We start from the raw sequence: 8,465 nt of genomic DNA on the forward strand, positions 1-8,465 counted from the left end.
ATCCCTTAGCATATGAAATGGCAAAGATAGAACATAAATAACATACATGCATCACGTGAGTTAAATCTAGAATTAGGTGCTATTTTAATTCCAAAAATATATATATTCTTTTGGTTGTATGGTTTCATAAAATTCATAAAACTGAGTGAAGTTAAATACAATTGTAATATAATATCGGCTTATTCAATCATCTGGTCCCGTAACTTAATTGATTGTCTCAATTTGGTCCCCTAACTTTAATTTGTACCAATTTGGTCCCCTATGTTTTGCTTTGTTACTAGTTTTAGTCCTTTCTGTTAGTTTCTCTCAAAAAAACGTTAACTTATGTACCAATTTGGTCCCCTATGTTTTGCTCCGTTACTAGTTTTAGTCATTTCTGTTAACGTTTTTTTTTTTAGAGAAACTAACAGTAAGGACTAAAACTAGTAACAGAGCAAAACATAGAGGACCAAATTGGTACAAATTATAGTTAGGGGACCAAATTGAGACAATCAATTAAGTTAAGGGATCGGGTGATTGAAAGCCTATAATATCTCAAGACCGGCTAGATTATAGGTAGCTCAATAGACCATAAGGTTATGACACATGTTGATCAGAACATACATGACACAACAAGCAATACCAAGAGCAAGAAAGAATCAATTTTGCAAAATATTGTACAACATAGAAGAGTAGAGAGAAAGAGATAAAGAGAGAACAATAGAGTATATTGTATTGATTCTCAAGTGTGTGTTTACATTGCAATATAGGTCATATTTATAGGACACAAATGTGGTAAGTTACAAGTATATGAAAAGTCTTAAGACTAAGTGCCAATAACAATGAATTATAGACATTCACTTATAGAAGTTAAGGAACATAGAAAGTCTTAGGAAAATGGACATCCATATCACATTAGTATTATTCATAACATCAATTTATTTAAAATCAATTATTATCTTTTTTTATAGGCCAAGAGATATGAGATGCATCAAGACGAGTTGGAAAGACTACTCTTATTCTATACCGCCTACTCATAATATGTTATTAAAAAAAGGAAAATATACATAAAAGGGGGGGCAAACCAAAAACCTAAAATAAGATAAGATATAAAGAAAGAGAAATAAAAAATATATATATAAGAAAAGTAAAGAAAAATGGCCCTAGACAAGAAGGTGATGTTGCTCAACCGTCAAATAAAACATAAAGGAGACGTCGGTATCGTTAACACGAATTATATTTACTTCAAAATCAATTATGATCATCGCATAACCAAATGAAAACTACAAGTTGGTCCCATAACTTTCCAATCTATTACCAAATTGGCAAATTGCCATAGTGGAGGACCCATCTTCTTTCAATGCATCAACAGCAGCATCTCTCAACTCTTCAATCCTTTCCCTAATCACATTTCCTTCATCATCCAACATCAACCCTTTAACCACCTTAGCAATTTCATCTCTGCCAACTAATCCACCCTCATTGAACTTTAACCTCATTGCAGCCTTAACTCCATTACATAACAAAACAGCATTCATTTTTTGCTCAGCAAACAAAGGCCAAGCAATCATAGGCACACCCAACACAACACTCTCAAGCACTGAATTCCAACCACAATGAGTCAAAAATGCACCAATTGACCCGTGACTCAAAATTTGTGTTTGAGGTGCCCAATTAGGTACAACTAATCCTTGTCCTTTAGTTTTCTCTAAAAACCCTTTTGGTAAAAAATTTAAAGGGTCATCATCATTTTTAGCACCAAGATAAGCTTCATTTGATGAATCACTAGGTACTCTTAAAACCCATAAAAACTTTTGACCACTTAATTCCAACCCAAAAGCTAACTCATTAACTTGTTCTTGAGAAAGTGTTCCACCACTTCCAAATGAAACAAACAAAACAGAATTAGTACTTTGATTTTTCAACCACTTCAAACATTCTAAATCTGAATCTGAAACTTTTGTTTCATTGTTTGTCCCATCTTGAATAATGGGTCCCACAAGAAAAACAGAATCATTATGTTCTTCTAAGGCTTTCATTGTATTTTCCTCCATTTTCAAGAAACTGTTAACCAAAAACCCATCAGCAAGATTAAATCTATTGCAACGTTTGAGAATCAAATCATAAGCAAGACTAGACCGATCTTGAAAATGTTCAGGTAAATCAATTCCATGAATAGGAACACAACCTGGAACTTGAATAGCTTCATTGTGATCTCTAAATTCACATGAAATTTCTTCATGAAGTTTTGGAAAATGGATGAAAAGTGAGAGTGTCATTGCTGAAGGAGGGAAATATATGTAAGATAAAAGGTTAAATTCTTTTGCTACTTCGAGTGATTCGTTTGCGAACGGATCGGTGATTAAAGCAACAAGTGGTGGTGTTGTTGATGATGAACTAAGTGAAGAGATTGTGGTATGGAAAGATGGCATGGATTGTGATACTGCTAGTTGGATTTGGACTGCTGGAGAGAGATTTTGTGGGAGAGATTTTTTGTTGATTGGAGGGAGGAAAGTGTAGGTAATATTTGAAGGAAGAGATTTGAGTAGTGTGAGGGTTGTTGGGAGAGGTGAATCTATGGTAGGGAATATGATGGTTATGTGGAAGTGATTGTGGTGATGAATGAGTTTCTTGCAAAATTCTATGATGGAAGCTTGGTGGCTGAATGCTGGGATTGAAATTGCTGCTATATGAATTGTTTTGGCCATGGAATTGGAATTGGAATTGGAATTGGAATTGGATTTTGAGTGCAAAGTTTTTCAGGGTTATTATTGGTTTGGTGGATTTATGAATATGTGATGTGATATGATTCTATTTATGGCCTGTATGCAAGCCAAGTTTGACTAGGAGTTTTATATTATTTTAAGTAAAGCCAGGGTTGAAGATATTTTTAATTTGGTTGTACGGTGGGATTCCTCACCAATAAGTTCAGAGTTTTACCACTGTGCATATGAAAAAATAATTGTTAGGAGAGAACTATTCCTAAGTGTATGTTAAAAAGAATATTGTTTCTAGAGTTTCTATTGTTTAAGATGAAGTTTTGACACTGTAAAATTGTTGTTACGTGACTGAAATGTTATGCGTATAAATTTTAGAAACAACCACTTGTGTAAAAAAATAGGATGAAGTTACGTATAATACACCAAAATAATAAGATATTTTCGAATACTCTACCAGTGACGGATCCAGAAATTTAGACTAGCGGGGGCAAAATCGTGTATAGTAAATATTGTTCTCTACATGTCTTCTTACGATTTTCGTAGTTACCACAAGCAAGATAATGCTAACTTTAGAAATAAATACATCATTCGATAAACAATATATTACTTTCCAATTTCCACCAACGTTTTAAAAGATTACTAGCTAATTAATTTAATCTTATTAGAAAATTGTTCGCTATAAAATAGTTTCTTTAAAAAAATGCTGACAAGTGTCTTTAGAACATTGTTTAAAAAATCAAGAGTTCTTTTTGTGTAGAAAGAGATGCATTTAATACCCTTAAGAAAAACATGACCATAATTTTAAAGTTGATTATCAAACCCCATAAATTCCATAAAAAAGATCTCTCAAATGTGGGTATGATGTGTGGAGAGGATTTGATTTATTTTTCGCATCCACACTAATTCAGAAGCACCTTATTTCTTATTTGAAGCACCACTAATGTTGTATTTTTAAAAAACAAAATGACATCTTAATAAAGCCTTTTATAAGTTCTCCATTCATGAGACAAGGCCATCTTATTTATCATAAAAGTGTGTGTTTCTCAAACAGTGGGGGCAACTCAAAATATGTTGTGGGGGTAAAATATAAAAATCACTAATTATTAGTGATAAAATATTTGAAGAGTGGGGTCAGCAGCCCCCAATATGCTTGCAGTAGATCCGTGTCTGTACTCTACACATGCTAGAGTTTTAGTGCATCAGACTGTCTTTCCTTTTTATTTTCTATGAATTATAGTTTGCTATCGATGGCATTGCACACATAGTTGTATTGCATATAGGACAATGTCACACATGTGTCATCATACCTATTTTCTTATTTCTTTTCTTTTCATAAACCATTACTTCATTAAAAAATAATAATATTCCCTTCAATGAATAAACAACTTTAAAACATCCAGAGTCAATCATTTTAAGGTATCTTTTTGAATGACAAGAACAAAATATTTAGTAGGATGCTGATTAAGCAGAGTTGGTGGTGTGGCAGGAATGCAAATAGCAGAATGCTGAGTATTATAATCATGATCTTGGTGTGCCATTCATTTTAGTAGCATATTTGAATTTGAGCATATTGCTAAACAAATTAACAAGCATGATGAGTGGCATGTTCTTGGTGAACAAACATTAAATTGAGAACAATAATTCATACAGGGGCGGATCCACTATAAGGTATGGTGTGGCAGTTGCCTCACCAAATTATTGCCAATATTTTTTTTTTAATTTAGCAGACCGAAAATATAATATATATTAAATAATTGGATAAGATTTCATAAATCAATGTGCAGCCCAGTGGTAGACTGTGCTTTAACTTTAGTCATGTCCATGGTTCAACTTCCAGCGCTCCCATTTTTAATTTTTTCTAAGAAAATCATATTTTAAGAAGAAAATCATAAAAAGTATGTTGGAAGCTATGAAGCCCCGGATACGAGATACGATACGGATACGATACTGCACCAATACGTCGATACGGAAAAATTTCAAAAATCAAGATACGATATGGCTGGGATACATTAATAAAAAAAATTATATAATTAAATGTACAATATAATTATAACCTTTTTTTAATATGCAAATATATTAACAAACAAAAGAAATCAGTCATAAGCTCGTAGCACATTAACATAAATATAAATAATATTGACGATTAAGAGAGTGATGATTAGTCAATTACATACACAATATATCATAAAAAGAGCACCATCAGTGCTATACTATATCCAAAAGGGACATTGTTAATACTATACTATATCGATAAAAAAAAAAACTATATCCAAAAAAGAATACATCAGTACTCAAGAGTTAAGTTATTTTAGTTAACATTAATTGGGAACTATCGGGGCAGGTAGCGGTGTAAGATAATTATTAGATACTCTCCTGATACATATCGGGAAGTATCGGATAATTATTTTTTTAAAAAAATAAAATTTAATCTTCGGATACTCTCTTGATACGTATCGGGAAGTATCGGGCAGGTATCGGTGCAGGATACACAGGGGATACGATACGTCATCCATTTTGAAGTATCGGGACTTCACAGGTTGGAAGGGATTTGAACCTAAGGCATAGAGGTTAAACTGACTTGCTTTATCCATTTTGTTGTAGTTTTTTTTTTATATATATATATTGCATTACTAAGTAGTTTCTTTTATAATTTTGCCACACCAAACCATCATGTCTAGATCCGCCTCTGAATTCATAGTATATTTTTTGACAGATCACTTATCTTTTGTTGTCAATTTCAATAGCATGATACTTGTTTTTCATTATTTACTTGTACTGAAAGACAGCTTGCGCCCAGGGCCGGCCCAACATGACAAGAGGCCTAAAGCAAATTTTATAATGAGGCATCTTGGAATTAAAAAAAATAATAACACAATGCTTATTAAAAGCATAATAAATCAAGTTTTTTTGAATACAAGATTTGAACTTAGAACCAAAAGGATACTTGAGGCCTTAAAATTGACAAACTAAACTAGATAAATATTGATTATTAGTATGTCATATTATCTATTTATAGCTAAATTAACTTATTTTTAGGCCTATTTTTAACCCAAAATCTTGAAGCCTAAAGCCCTTGTTTGGGTGGCTTAACCCTTGGACCGGCCCTGCTTATGCCATTGTTTCTTTTATTTTTCAATAAATTTTCTCTGCCTTTCGAAAAAATAAAGATGTGTTGTGGTATTTAAAAGTTAGAACATGTGAATTTAGCTAAATAGTTTCAAAGTTGATTTAAATTCTCTTTTATTTTTGAGTTTTTTTTTTAAGGTTGCAGGACGATTAAGACGAAAGCACAGTTCAACAAGCGCTAAACCTATAATAGAACAAGTTTGCAAGCGAGAAATTGGTGAAAATAGGGTTTCGAAATCCACCAGAAATTGAGAAAAGTTATATGAAATTTTATTGAATAAAAAACTGCATCGTAGGCTACTGATGTTAAGCGTAAATAATAGGGAAATAACAAAATGAGTGAAAATTCAAACAGAAAACAAAACATAAAAATAATAAAATTCGGTCGAATTAATAAAATCCGGTTTTGGGTCTTCAAATAAATTCGGATGGCTAAAAATGCTCGTATGAGTTCTACTCGCGGGCCGATTCCCTTTTTGAAAAGGAATATTAATTAATAGTCAATCGGACACATCAGATGCCAAATCTATACTATTTCCATTGAGTCCTTCTTACACGTCACTTCGTCTTCAATAAGCGCAAGTAGTATTCCTATATTAGTTATAGGAAATATGAAGAAAAGTTGTACCATTCCAAAGTGCAATGGTATTGGAATATTGTTCTAAATTGTTGTTATGCTGAAATTTTTTATATTGTGGTAAAATGTAGTTGATGCTACAGACAATAATTGTCATTTCAATACCGTCAAGACCTAGAAAATGATGATACTACCTCCACAATTGTAGTTGCAGATCGTAATTTACAAATGTAATCAAATGGTGCTATCACAAGGAGGAAGAATTTTCTACTGTCAATTTTCTTTGACAGCCATTTTGTCCCTCATTACACGTTTAACTTGTCTACATCAAATTACAACCATGCAATACATGTTAGCGCAGCAATGGAAGCTTGAACAACAAGCAACTGAAACAGTTTTAGGGTTTCTAGGGTTTTATGGTTTTGTGAAATTAGAGAGAATGAGAAGAAAAAGTAATGATTAGAATTGATAAGAGTGAAGCGTATTATTGAGATATTAACAAATGTACAAGAGTTTACCTTATATACACATACTTGGTTAGGTTGCTTGAAGCACAAGCTACGTAACAAACCCTAACCTTATGAGCTAATCTCTAACTAACTTGTAACAAAGTTCATAACAAACCAAACACTAATGTGATTAACCCACTAAACATGATTATATCACTAACAAACTTGAATTAACTACTAACATCCTCCCTTAATTAAAGTTTTCACTTCCTTCATGCCAATCAAGCTTCTGAGCTTGATGAACCTGTCAACCTTCAATGCCTTAGTGAATATGTATGCAAGCTGCAGCTCAGTAGAGCAATGAACAATCTGCAGTGCTCCCTTGTTCACTTGCTCCCTCAGAAAATGGAACTTAGTCTCTATATGCTTGCTTCTCCCATGCAGAACTGGATTTCTTGCCAAGCTTATAACAAATTTGTTGTCTATGAACAATGCTATAGGTCTGGTAACCTCTATCTCCATCTCTTTGAGTATATTTTCAAGCCATATTGCCTGACATGCTGCCATGCATCCTGCAATATACTCAGATTCACATGTCAACAATGCCACAACTGGTTACAAAATGGGGAAAAAATAGCGCCCATTTAGCAGCACTTATAACACTAAAGCGCTATATAAGGGAACACGGAGGGCTTAGATAGCGCTTTTCTAAAAAAGCGCTATTTATGGTGCAAATTGATTATAGCGTTTTGTTCCAAAAGCGCTAACGTAGAATTGTTAAAAAAATATTAAATATATAATAATTGAACAATTAACCTTAGACAACGCTTAATATAGAAAGCGCTATTTATGATTCACCCTTAAATAGCGCTTTTAAAGCGCTATAGTTGATTAGGGGTGTAACGGTTCGGTTTGGATTGGTTTTCAGTCAAAAAAATGTCCGAACCGATGAAACCTTCATCGGTCTGGATTGGTTCGGTTTTCACTGTTTTTTAAAAAAGAAACCAAACCAAACTAATCGGTTTGGTTCGGTTTGGATTGGTTCGGTTGATCGGTTTATTTAAAATACAATTAAAAAAAATCATATTCTCACAAAATATTTCATAGATCTTTGTATAATTGTATTTCATATTTTGTTTTTTCATGTTTTCTATTTTTCAAACAACTTTTTATAACCTTACTCAATATTTCATACATATGATCAAAGATTCATTCCTCCATCATTATTCAAAAACAACTTCATCAAACTTAAATATTTCAATCATTCATGATCCATACATGCATCATTCATCAACAAACACAAAAATTCCAAAAAGAACATCCTAAAATTAAAACATAATCAAAATAACAAATCCATGCAAACTGAAATTAAAACATCCTGAAATTTAATTTTGGGCTTAACCATAAGTTTGTGTGAAGTGGATAATATTAGTAAAAAAAAGGAGTGTGGTTATCATCGGATTGGTTCATCGGTTTCGCGGATCTCGAAATGAAAAACCATGAACCAAACCAAACTAGATCGGTTTTGATTGGTTCGGATCGGTTTCAAACCGAACCAAACAAGGTCGGATATTTTTTCGGTTTGGTTCGGTTTGGACTTTCGGTTTCATTGGT

At 32.8% G+C, this 8,465-nt stretch overlaps 1 pseudogene across 1 annotated transcript; it reads right to left on the reverse strand.

The window, feature by feature from the left end:
- Positions 1-1,089: 1,089 nt before the first annotated feature.
- On the reverse strand, positions 1,090-3,071 carry LOC146906556 (hydroquinone glucosyltransferase pseudogene; annotated as a pseudogene). Its single transcript, XR_015018836.1, has one exon. The product of XR_015018836.1 is annotated as a hydroquinone glucosyltransferase pseudogene (transcript).
- Between the last annotated feature and the right edge of the window lie 5,394 nt (positions 3,072-8,465).

Source organism: Medicago sativa, chromosome 7, assembly GCF_051527215.1.
Source record: "Medicago sativa cultivar Bolivia chromosome 7, Bolivia_mono, whole genome shotgun sequence".
Lineage (NCBI taxonomy): Eukaryota > Viridiplantae > Streptophyta > Magnoliopsida > Fabales > Fabaceae > Medicago > Medicago sativa.